Source organism: Oncorhynchus tshawytscha, linkage group LG02 (genome assembly GCF_018296145.1).
Source record: "Oncorhynchus tshawytscha isolate Ot180627B linkage group LG02, Otsh_v2.0, whole genome shotgun sequence".
Classification (NCBI taxonomy): domain Eukaryota; kingdom Metazoa; phylum Chordata; class Actinopteri; order Salmoniformes; family Salmonidae; genus Oncorhynchus; species Oncorhynchus tshawytscha.
Window position 1 is genome coordinate 57,274,163 of NC_056430.1, and position 12,866 is coordinate 57,287,028.

Consider the following 12,866-nt stretch of genomic DNA (forward strand, 5'->3'; position numbering starts at 1 on the left):
TTCATGAATAAAGTCACACGCTGGCTCTGCATTAATGCAACTCCTACAGATACACTGCCTGCATAAACTGTAGCTACAGCTGTCAGGAAACACAAATAGAAACCTTCTTGCCTTTGTTAAGAGACCATTAACCATTAAGCAAGGCTTTCAAATTGATGCATGTCAAACATACCAACTCCCGTGGCTCCCATCCAGTGGCTTTGAATCAATACTGAGCCCCCCCTTTGGGGCCAGACTCAGTGGTACCAGGGATGCAGAATCACTTGCATTGCAATAAGCCAGCCTGCTGACTTCCCTCACTGGGCTGCTGCTGCCTCTGGAGTCAGACCAAGTTCTGAGCCTGCTCTGGAAGTTGACTTTGCCAGGGCAGCCTGTGCCAGAAGCGTCAGCAGCCTTCTCCAATACTCAGACGTCTAGGTTGTTTCACAAGTTTGAACATCACATTATGGCAGTTTAGCACAGTACAGGACAGTAGTATTATTCAGTAGAGAAGAGTACAGTAGAGTACAGTACTAAACAGTAGAGTCAAATTCAGTAGACTACATTAGAGTACATTAGTACATTAGAGTAAAGTAGGGGACAATACAGTACACTAATGTACATTTCCTTATTCTACTATGTACTCTAATGTACTTTGCTGTGCTCGACTGTACTGTGCAAATCTAAACCAAATATAGACGTCCATGTTTGGGCCAAATATAGGCCGATCTGGACCGGATGTCTGTGGAGGTTGAAAATCAATGCCGGTGTGGACTGTACCAAAAAAAATGGCTGGTCCGGACCAAAAAAAGTCGCCGCCGTCGGTAAATGCTTAGTGGGTTAGGAATATCTCATTTCAAAACAGGCCATCATAAATGATAATTCTTCACGTTTTACCAGTGAAATGTCCATGTCAATCCTTTGATCTCAATCAGTTGCATGGGAATATGCATTTAGATCTTAAATTACTGTTTTGTGAGTGAATAAATGCAGATTGTGTTACACTATAAGCCTATCTTTGTAAGCCTACTTTGTTTCAATCATCGCATATATCCTGCCTATTGGTGAGCACTGTTCAGTTTTGGCCACATGAGAAAAACATTGACAGCTTCAGGTAAGAAATGACTGAGGATTCTTTGGTGTAACATATTAGAGGCCTATGGTAGAGTATATGCTATTATATCAGGTTTTGTTAGGTAAAATACTAATTCATCATTGTGATCTTGCGAGACATTGATTCAGCTTTAATCTAACTTTACTAAACAAGCACCATTGTGAGAAGTGATAATCTTCCACTTTTAATAATAATGTGATGAGGAGGACTATTAGGTGCAGGCAACAGATCTTGATGATGAGGGTTATTTTAAGCGATTTGAGCGCCCTTCGAATCATGGTGCTGAAAGGACAGCACCATAACCAAGTGATCACATACAGTGGTTCCGCCTTTAAAAGTTGCGAGCTCATGCCGCGGGAGGTACCCAGCGTCATGGCTTCATTGCGGGGGGAGTTAGAGCACTCATTATGCATTTGTGTCCCAAGGTTTTTATATAACCAATCATATTGAGTGGTTCCAATGACGAATTTGACGTTATGCCACCCGTCGCTGGTAACTTTCTTCAGCAAAGATGTCTGACAAAAACATTACGGTGGAAGCAAATGTAAGTAATTATAACGTCATAACGAGTCAAGCAAAACATGTACAATTGAGAGGAATATGTTAGTGAGTGTAGAGAAACTATTGAGCATATTTTTGGGTCAAAAAGTTAACTTTTGAAAATTGCTATTTAGCAAGTAAGTTAATACTTTGTAGCGCCACCTTTTGCTGCGATTACAGCTGTAAGTCGCTTGGGGTATGTCTCTATCAGTTTTGCACATCGAGAGACTGAAACATTTTTCCCTTTCCTCCTTGCAAAACAGCTCGAGCTCAGTGAGGTTGGATGGAGAGCATTTGTGAACAGCAGTTTTCAGTTCTTTCCACAGATTCTCGATTGGATTCAGGTCTGGACTTTGACTTGGCCATTCTAACACCTGGATATGTTTATTTTTGAACCATTCCATTGTAGATTTTGCTTTATGTTTTGGATCATTGTCTTGTTGGAAGACAAATCTCCGTCCCAGTCTCAGGTCTTTTGCAGACTCCATCAGGTTTTCTTCCAGAATGGTCCTGTATTTGGCTCCATCCATCTTCCCATCAATTTTAACCATCTTCCCTGTCCCTGCTGAAGAAAAGCAGGCCCAAACCATGATTCTGCCACCACCATGTTTGACAGTGGGGATGGTGTGTTCAGGGTGATGAGCTGTGTTGCTTTTACGCCAAACATAACGTTTTGCATTGTTGCCAAAAAGTTCAATTTTGGTTTCATCTGACCAGAGCACCTTCTTCCACATGTTTGGTGTGTCTCCCAGGTGGCTTGTGGCAAACTTTAAACAACACTTTTTATGGATATCTTTAAGAAATGGCTTTCTTCTTGCCACTCTTCCATAAAGGCCAGATTTGTGCAATATACGACTGATTGTTGTCCTATGGACAGAGTCTCCCACCTCAGCTGTAGATCTCTGCAGTTCATCCAGAGTGATCATGGGCCTCTTGGCTGCATCTCTGATCAGTCTTCTCCTTGTATGAGCTGAAAGTTTAGAGGGACGGCCAGGTCTTGGTAGATTTGCAGTGGTCTGATACTCCTTCCATTTCAATATTATCGCTTGCACAGTGCTCCTTGGGAGGTGTAAGTCGCTTGGGAAATATTTTTGTATCCAAATCCGGCTTTAAACTTCTTCACAACAGTATCTCGGACCTGCCTGGTGTGTTCCTTGTTCTTCATGATGCTCTCTGCGCTTTTAACGGACCTCTGAGACTATCACAGTGCAGGTGCATTTATACAGAGACTTGATTACACACAGGTGGATTGTATTTATCATCATTAGTCATTTAGGTCAACATTGGATCATTCAGAGATCCTCACTGAACTTCTGGAGAGAGTTTGCTGCACTGAAAGTAAAGGGGCTGAATAATTTTGCATGCCCAATTTTTCAGTTTTTTATTTGTTAAAAAAGTTTGAAATATCCAATAAATGTCATTCCACTTCATGATTGTGTCCCACTTGTTGTTGATTCTTCACAAAAAATACAGTTTTATATCTTTATGTTTGAAGCCTGAAATACATACACTGTATACATAAAAAAAACAGTACACTACACTTCCTATGCATATCTAACTCCATCTGCATTAATCTGAGGAGGGTCTCCCAGCCACGTGGACGATTGAAAACAGGGCAGCAAACTTTGTGTCACCAGAGTCGTTTAGAGCATATGACTATTTGCCTGTGAATAACCAGACCTTCCTACAAACTTGCTGTACTGAATTATTGACGTACAACCGAAGGTGCTGCCATATCCTGCCAGCACGCCCACAAGCGAGCCACTCAGATGGAGAATGATGTATGGAAGAGGGCGAGGAACGAGATGGGAATAACAATCCAGGCTATTTGCTCTGAGACCGGCATAACAATGTAATGAAACAAGCAGGGAGCAGGTTTCGAACCCTCAACATTCTAGCCCAAAGACCGCAATCGACTGTGTCCAAATGTATTAATTGGGATTGGGGCCGATTGTGGCTAAAAACACTATCAATTGTAATCTTTATCAATGTTTCTAGGATGGGCTATTAGCTGAACAATAGAAAATTCAACCTTTACTAAAGAATTGTCTAATAGCCGAGCTAGGTGTGAACCCCCTCCCCCAACTTGAGCTAGGTGTGAAACCCCCTCCTCCCCAAGTTGCAACAAATCATTTGTACAGTTGAAGTCAGAAGTTTACATACATTTAGGTTGGAGTCATTAAAACCCGTTTTTCAACCACTCCACAAATGTCTTGTTAAAACCTGTTAAGCCTCCCCCCTACTTTTTCGGAAATTCTGTTAAAAATCACGCAACATTTTGGCGTCCTGCTACTCAGGCCAGGAATATAGTATATGCATATGATTAGTATGTGTGGATAGAAAACACTCAGACGTTTCCAAAACTGTTTAAATCACGGCTGTGACTATAACAGAACGTCTGTTTCATCGAAAAGCGCAGGAAAATCTGATCACTGGAGATGGAAAAAAATATCCATGCGCCACTCCCAGGAATTGTTAAAGGTGAACCGTATTAAATGAGGCCGAGCTTGCAGTACCTACAGCTTCCACAGGATGTATAGAGTCTCCTCATTTGATTCTGATTTGATTCTTGGTAGATCCGACCAAAGGGAACCGATTCCCTCCGACCACCAACCCGAGGCATTGTCTCTGTGTTTTTCCGGACATTTTTCCACACGACCAACTATCGAATTTACATCGCCTCCTGATGATTTTTATAGCTTATTAACGTGTAGTTATACCTAAAGTTGCATTAGAAAGGTATTTCGAAGTGTTTTGTGAAAGTTTATCGTCGAATTTTTAACTTTTAAAAATGACGTTACGTTATGAAACGCTATTTTTTTCCGTTTATCACACAGTCTTCATAGATCGATATCTAGGCTATATATGGACCGATTTAATCCAAAAAAGACCCAGTATTGATTATGGGACATCAAGGTGTGCCAAGAAAGAAGATGGTCAAAGGTAATTAATGTTTTATATTTTATTGTGCGGTTTGTGTAGCGCCGACTATGCTAATTCTTTTGTTTACATCCCCTACGGGTCTTTTGGGGTGTTGCATGCTATCAGATAATAGCTTCTCATACTTTCGCCGAAAAGCATTTTAAAAATCTGACTCGGTGGCTAGATTCACAATGACTGTAGCTTTATTTCAATACCAAGCATGTGTATTTTAATGAACGTTTGCGTTTTAACTAATACTATTAGCGTGTAGCGTAGCGCATTTGCATTTCCAGAGCTCTAAGTGGGACATCTGCGTCTCAAGTAAGCTCAAGAAGCTCAAACTATAGTTTTGGCAAGTCGGTTAGGACATCTACTTTGTGCATGACAAGACATTTTTTCAACAATTGTTAACCGTTCCCCTAGGGGTACCACACCCCCCCGCTCAACTGAAACAGTGGCGCACAGAATGCAAAAATATTCTTAGAAATATTTAACCTCCACACATTAACAAGTCCAATAGCTCAAATGAAAGATAAACACCTTGTTCATCTACCCAGCGAGTCAGATTTCTAAAATGTTTTACGGCGAAAACATAGCACATATGTATGTCAAACCACCACAAAGACACAGACGATATGTAGCCATTTTGTCGAACAAAAGATGCAATCACAAACGCAGGATTAAAAGAAAAATAATTCACTAACCTTTTGAAAATCTTCATCAGATGACAGTAATAGGACATGTTACACAGTACATTTATGTTTTTTTCAATAATATGCAATTTATATCCATAAATCTCTGTTTACATTGATGCCATGTTCAGAAAATGCTAAAAAATGTCCGGAGAAATTATAGATAGCTCCGCCAGATAACAGCAATACACATCATAAACTTTGACTAAATATACATGTTCTACATATAGTTAGATACGCTGCTTCTTAATGCAATCGCTTTGTCACATTTCTTTTTAACGTTACAGAAATCGTTCACTATTCAATAATCTGAGACGGCGCTCAGACATAAGCAATATTTCTCCACTATGTTGGAGTCAACAGAAATACAAAATTACAACATAAATATTCCCTTACCTTTGATGGTCTTCGATCAGAATGTAGTGGAAGTAGTCATACTTACCCAATACATCGTTTGGTTTCAAGTCGTGTGTCTTTGTATTAGCATATGCTACGAGTTCCAGCTGAAATGCTACCAAAAATTACTTCTGGTCCCGAACAGTTGCGCATCAAAACTTCAAAATTACATATTATATGTCGACTAAACTGGTCAAACTAAGTGCAGAATCAAGCTTTAGGATGTTTTAAACGTACAAAACGATTCTCAAGTCTACTAGACAATCGTGCTTCTTCTGAGGCAAGCTGGAACAAAGACAGATCTGTTCCCAACGCACGCTCTTGCCCCCATGTATTTTCTCGCGACACCCACTCTTTCGCCTCGCAAAGGGTCAAAGCTCGTGGGCTTTGCACAATTAAACGCTGTACTGAATGAGGACATCTAGTGGAAGACATAGAAAGTGTCTCCAGATCCATAGCTGGTTGGGAAGGGTGGGGGCGATGACATCAAATTTGCCCCAACTTTTAGTACTCCAAAAATAGTTTGGGAGATTGCCTGCCCTGTGAGTTCTGCTATACTTACAGACATAATTCAAACGGTTTTAGAAGCTTTAGAGTGTTTTCTATCCAATAATTATTATTATATGCATATATTAGCAATTTTGGACAGATTTTTTTTCAGTTTACTATGGGCACGCAATTCATCCGAAGGGGGCAGTAAATTCTGCCTAGCCCTAACTGGGTAATTGCAGACAGATTATTTCACTGTATCACAATTCCAGTGGGTCAGAAGATTACATACACTAAGTTGACTGCCTTTAAACAGCTTGGAAAATTCCAGAAAATAATGTCATGGCTTTAGAAGCTTCTGCAGGCTAATTGACATCATTTGTGGCAATTGGAGGTGTACCTGTGGATGTATTTCCAGGCCTACCTTCAAACTAGGTGCCTCTTTGCTTGACATCATGGGAAAATCAAAAGAAATCAGCCAAGTCTTCAGAAGAAAAAAATTGTAGACCTCCACAAGCCTGGTTCATCCTTGGGAGCAATTTCCAACAGCCTGAAGGTACCAAGTTCATCTGTACAAACAATAGTACAAAGTATAAACACCATTGGACCACGCAGCCGTCATAGAGCTCAGGAAGAAGACACGTTCTGTCTCCTAGAGATGAATGTACTATGGTGCGAAAAGAGAAAATCAATCCCAGAACAGCAAAAGGACCTTGTGAAGATACTGGAGGAAACAGGTACAACAGTATCTATATCCACAGTAAAACGAGTCCTATATCGACACAACCTGAAAGGCCGCTCAGCAAGGAAGAAGCCACTGGTCCAAAACCACCATTAAAAAAAGCCAGACTACGGTTTGCAACTACACATGGGGACAAATATCATATTTTTTGGAGAAATGTCCTCTGGTCTGATGAAACAAAAATAGAACTGTTTGGCCATAATGACCATCGGTATGTTTGGAGTAAAAAGGGGGAGGCTTGCAATTTGAAGAACACCATCCAAACCATGAAGCACAGGGGGGGCAGCATCATGTTGTGGGGTGCTTTGCTGCAGGAGGGACTAGTGAACTTCACAAAATAGATGGCTTCATGAGGAAGGAGAATTATGTGGATATATTGAAGCAAAATCTCAAGACATCAGTTAAAGATAAAGCATGGTCGCAAATGGGACTTCCAAATGGACAATGACCCCAAGCATACTTCCAAAGTTGTGGCAAAATGGCTGAAGGACAGCAACGTCAAGGCATTGGAGTGGACATCACAAAGCCCTGACCTCAATCCCATAGAAAATGTGTGGGCAGAACTGAAAAAGTGTGTGCGAGCAACGAGGCCTACAAACCTGACTCAGTTACACCAGCTCTGTCTGGAGGAATGGGCCAACATTCACCCAAATTACTGTGGGAAGCTTGTGGAAGGATACCCGAAACGTTTGACCCAAGTTAAACAATTTAAAGGCAATGCTACCAAATACTAATTGAGTATACTTAAACATCTGACCCACTGGGAATGTGATGAAATATATTTCACATTCTTAAAATAAAGTGGTGATCCTAATTTACCTAAGACAGGGAGTTTTTACTAGGATTAAATGTCAGGAATTGTGAAAAACTGAGTTTAAATGTATTTGGCTAAGGTGTATGTAAACTTCCGACTTCAAATGTATCTACCTTTCCACATCTACCTACACACGGTTAATGTTCTGGGGAGAAAAAAATATATATATATATATATATATTTGGTCATGGCTCCTGAGTGGATCTGTGGTCTAAGTCACTGCATCTCAATGCAAGAGGCATTACTACAGTCCCTGGTTTGAATACAGGCTGTATCACACATCTGACCCTGATTGGGAGTGCCATAGGGCGGTGCACAATCAGCCCAGCGTCTTCCGGGTTGGCTGAGAAAGGCCGTGATTGTAAATAAGAAATTGTTCTTACTTGACTTGCCTAGTTAAATAAAGGTTCAATTTAAAAACAACTGATGGAAATGCAGCGCAATCATTAGGAGGCGAACAGTGGCTGGTGCTGAAAATGTAGCTAACTTGTTATGCAAGTGTTGCACACCAACAGATGGAGAAAACCTACACCAGTCGAGCAATTCGTTTCAACAATAATCTCCATTTTAATTTGACTTGACATACAACAAGAGGGCTGAATTGGAGTCTATTTCTTCGGAGCCTAGACTAATATAAAATAACTTAACTGGCTGAGGTAGCCTAATAGAAGTATGATTTTTTTTTTATTACGCCTACTTACAATTGCAACTTGTCAAACATTTTGCATCCTACATAAAACAATAATTTAAAGAAAAAAAGTCTGCACGTTCGAACTAAAACAATGTAACTAATAATGAAAAGTGCACATTGGTAAATCCCAAACTCTAAAAGTAATTGGAAAGGTAGATACAAATTATTTGTGACATTGTGGTTACAAGAAAGAATGTAAACAAGATGCTGTTTTTATTTACAGTAGCGATGGACAACTGGAGGAATTTTGAAAACAGGATTACAAACACTTGTTTTTCACATGTGTAGCCCAGCATGCAAATGTTTCCTATTAGCAGGACAATAGACTTTTTATAGCCCGGCTACAGTAGTGAAAATCCCTCAACTTGCAATGTATTCGATGCGCAATAACTCTAAAGTGTTACATTTCTAACTCAAAACAGCAGTACAGTATTTCTTAATCAACATCTTTATACTTTTGTTAATAAAATAACGACAAAAAAGACATTCAAATGCAGATGTTTATTTAAACTACATTTTAGTCGCACTTCCACATGTAAAACCTTGCTGAGATGAGCAGCATTTGTGGAGAGTCAGGCGGCATTGGCGGAGAGCCAGGTGGAGAATGACACATTGAAAAGGGCGAGGAATGAGATGCTCACAATCCATGCCAGGCCCACCTGTGAGCTCTGGAACTTCACCTCCGACAGGCAGAGTCAACATACGTGGCAGGTTCGTCAGGTCGTCGGTTCACCCTGACATTTCCATTCCTCTTCTGACAACAGACCAACTGCTCACCAGGCACAGCAAGGGCCGCCCGGACCATTATGCTGTTCTGCCATTCCAAGGACGTGTAAACCAAAGAGATACCACGAATGGGCACAGAATACAAACTGGGATGGATCCTGAGGCAAATGTGGCTTACCAGTGAACCTCCATATGTTCATCATTAATATTGTGTCTCAGAAGTTTCTGTCCATGACTGATGCAACCCGAAAAAGCATTAAAGACAGAGTTAATTAGTGCATGAGGTCACTGAGAAAGTCTGGACATGGCCTGCTCTCCCTTATGTAAGGAATTAGGCACTTTCCCATGTTTACTGCAGTATGTGCTGTAAGCTATGTTTACTTGTCAGACTGCACAGTAGCCTAAAACTAATGCAGGTGGCTTATATCTTCAAAATCCTTTAAATGCTTTATTATTCAAATGTAAAAGCATATATCTATGCTTTCATTAATAAAGTAAAAATACTCATTCAAAATGCTGATGTTTATTTAGTTATGGATTCATAACAAATAACTATGGGAATAAATATCACTGAATGACAGAAATATTGGAAACAAATTGTTGCTTACTGGAAAATACTCTTTCAAACACATGGTCACATTGTACAGTGCCATTATGGCTATTAGCAGAGCTATATTTTGGCCTTTATAAATATTATTTTGGCCTTTATTCAGATTACAATCACTCACTGTTTTTTAAAACAAAATAACCTCCAAAATATCGTTATATATAGCCTTCCAGCTGATTACGTCCATTTCAGCACCGTTTTGCGCTGCTCTGAGACAAGCATGGAGAAATGAAAAATGTTCAATTATTATTCCTTGATATTATTAACTTGTGTGGGATAGGGGGCAGCATTTTCACTTTTGGATGAATAGCGTGCCCAGAGTGAACTGCCTCCTACTCAGTCCCAGATGCTAATATATGCATATTATTATTAGCATTAGAGGTCGACCGATTCATCGGAATGGCAGATTAATTAGGGCCGATTTCAAGTCTTCATAACAATTAATTTTTTTATACCTTTATTTAACTAGGCAAGTCAGTTAAGAACAAATTCTTATTTTCAATGACGGCCTAGGAACGGTGGGTTAACTGCCTTGTTCAGGGGCAGAACGACAGATTTTCACCTTGTCAGCTCAGGGGATCCAATCTTGCAACCTTACAGTTCACTAGTCCAACGCTATAACCACCTGCCTCTCGTTAAATCCAGTAGAAGCCAAGGTAAGTTGCTAGGCAGCATTAAACTTATCTTATAAAAAACAATCAATCAATCATAATCACTAGTTATAACTACACATGGTTGATGATATTACTAGTTTATCCAGCGTGTCCTGCGTTGCATATAATCGATGCAACGCTGGGGGATGATTTAACAAAAGCTCATTTGCGAAAAAGCACAATTGTTGGACGACTGTACCTAACCATAAACACCAATGCCTTTCTTAAAATCAATACACAGAAGTATATATTTTTAAACCTGCATATTTAGCTAAAATAAATCCAGGTTAGCAGGCAATATTAACCAGTTGAAATTGTGTCACTTCTCTTGCGTTCATTGCACGCAGAGTCAGGGTATATGCAACAGTTTGGGCAGCTTGGCTCATTATGGCAGGGTAGCCTAGTGGTTAAAGCATTGGACTAGTGACCGGAAGGTTGCAAGTTCAAATCCCCGAGCTGACAAGGTACAAATCTGTCGTTCTGCCCCTGAACTGGCAGTTACTGTTCCTAGGCCGTCATTGAAAATAAGAATTTGTTCTTAATTGACTTGCCTAGTTAAAAAATGGTGAACTAATTTGCCAGAACATTATGTAATTATGACATAACATTGAAGGTTGTGCAATGTAACAAGAATATTTAGACTTAGGGATGCCACCCGTTAGATAAAATACCGAAGGGTTCCGTATTTCACTGAAATAATAAATGTTTTGTTTCCGGATTTGACCATATTAATGACCTAAGGCTCGTATTTCTGTGTGTTATGTTATAATTAAGTCTATGATTTGATAGAGCAGTCTGACTGAGTGATGGTAGGCAGCAGCAGGCTCATAAGCATTCATTCAAACAGCACTTTCGTGCGTTTTGCCAGCAGCTCTTCGCAAGCACAGCGCTGTTTATGACTTCAAGCCTATCAGCCTAATGGCTGGTGTAACCAATGTGAAATGGCTAGCTAGTTAGCGGGGTGCGTACTAATAGCGTTTCAAACGTCACTCGCTCTGAGACTTGGAGTAGTTATTCCCCTTGCTCTGCAAGGGCCGCGGCTTTTGTGGAGCGATGGGTAACGCCGCTTCAAGTGTGGCTGTTGTCGATGTGTTCCTGGTTCAAGCCCAGGTAGGGGCGAGGAGAGGAACGGAAGCTAGCTATACTGTTACACTGACAATACTATAGTGCCTAAAAGAACATCCAATAGTTAAAGGTATATGAAATACAAATGGTAGAGAGAAATAGTCCTATAAATACTATATTAACTACAACCTAAAACCTCTTACTTTGGAATATTGAAGTCTCATGTTAAAAGGAACCACCAACTTTCATATATGTTCTCATGTTCTGAGCAAGGAACTTAAATGTTAGCTTTTTACATGGCACATATTGCACTTTTACTTCTCCAACATTTTGTTTTTGCATTATTTAAACCAAATTGAACATGTTTCATTATTATTTGAGGCTAAAAAAAATTTTTTTAATGTATTATATTAAGTTAAAATAAGTGTTCATTCAGTATTGTTGTAATTGTCATTATTACAAATAAATAAATAAAATCGTCCGATTAATCGGTATCGGCTTTTTTTGGTCCTCCAAAAATCAGTATCAGCGTTGAAAAATCATAATCGGTCGACCTCTAATTAGTATTGGATAGAAAACACTCTGAAGTTTCTAAAACTGTTTGAATGATGTCTGTGAGTATAACAGAACTCATATGGCAGGCAAAAACCTGAGAAAAAATCCAAACAGGAAGTGAGAAATCTGAGGTTTGTAGTTTTTGAACTCACCCCTATCGAATACACAGTGGGATATGGGTTATTTTGCACTTCCTACGGCTTCCACTAGATGTCAACCGTCTTTAGAACGTTGTTTCAGGCAGCTCATGTGAAGGGGGGCCGGATGTGAGCTGTTTGACTAAGGGGTCTGCCTACAGCCTCGTTCTCAGTCATGCACTTTCACTTGAGAGGTAGCTCTCCGCTAGTTCCAAAACATGCAGTGATATTGCAGAGAGCCACATGAATTCACAGAAATACCCATAAAAAATGTTGATGAAAATACAACTATTATACATGGAACTCTCCCATGTTTACTACAGTATGTATTGTAGTCTATGTTTACTTGTCAGACTGCACAGTAGCCTAATAAACAAATGCAGGTGGCTTATATCTTATATCTCCTTATATCTTAAAAGCATATACTGTACAGTACTGTATTTCTTCATCAGCATCTTTATGCTTTCTTAATAAAATAATGATACAAATACTCTTTCAAAATGCAGATGTTGATTTAGTTATGGATCCATAACAAATTACTATGGGAAGAAATATCACTGATTTACATAAATATTGGAACAAAGTTGTCTAATGGAGGCAAACAATTTAGAATCCTCCAATCCTCTTATGCTGTAGCCCACTTCCGACCGTCACATTGTACAGCGCCATATTTTCCATTCCATCCTAACGGAAACCCTGAGGGTTTCGTATATCGTTTTTCTAAAATTAGAAACACCATAATAT

The 12,866-nt window shown here is 39.7% G+C and overlaps 1 protein-coding gene across 2 annotated transcripts in view; it reads right to left on the minus strand.

Annotated features, from left to right (window-relative positions):
- Nucleotides 1–12,866, minus strand: part of LOC112266576 (CMP-N-acetylneuraminate-beta-galactosamide-alpha-2,3-sialyltransferase 2) — a 48,445-nt gene that overhangs the window by 17,520 nt on the left and 18,059 nt on the right. The window lies entirely within an intron of this gene.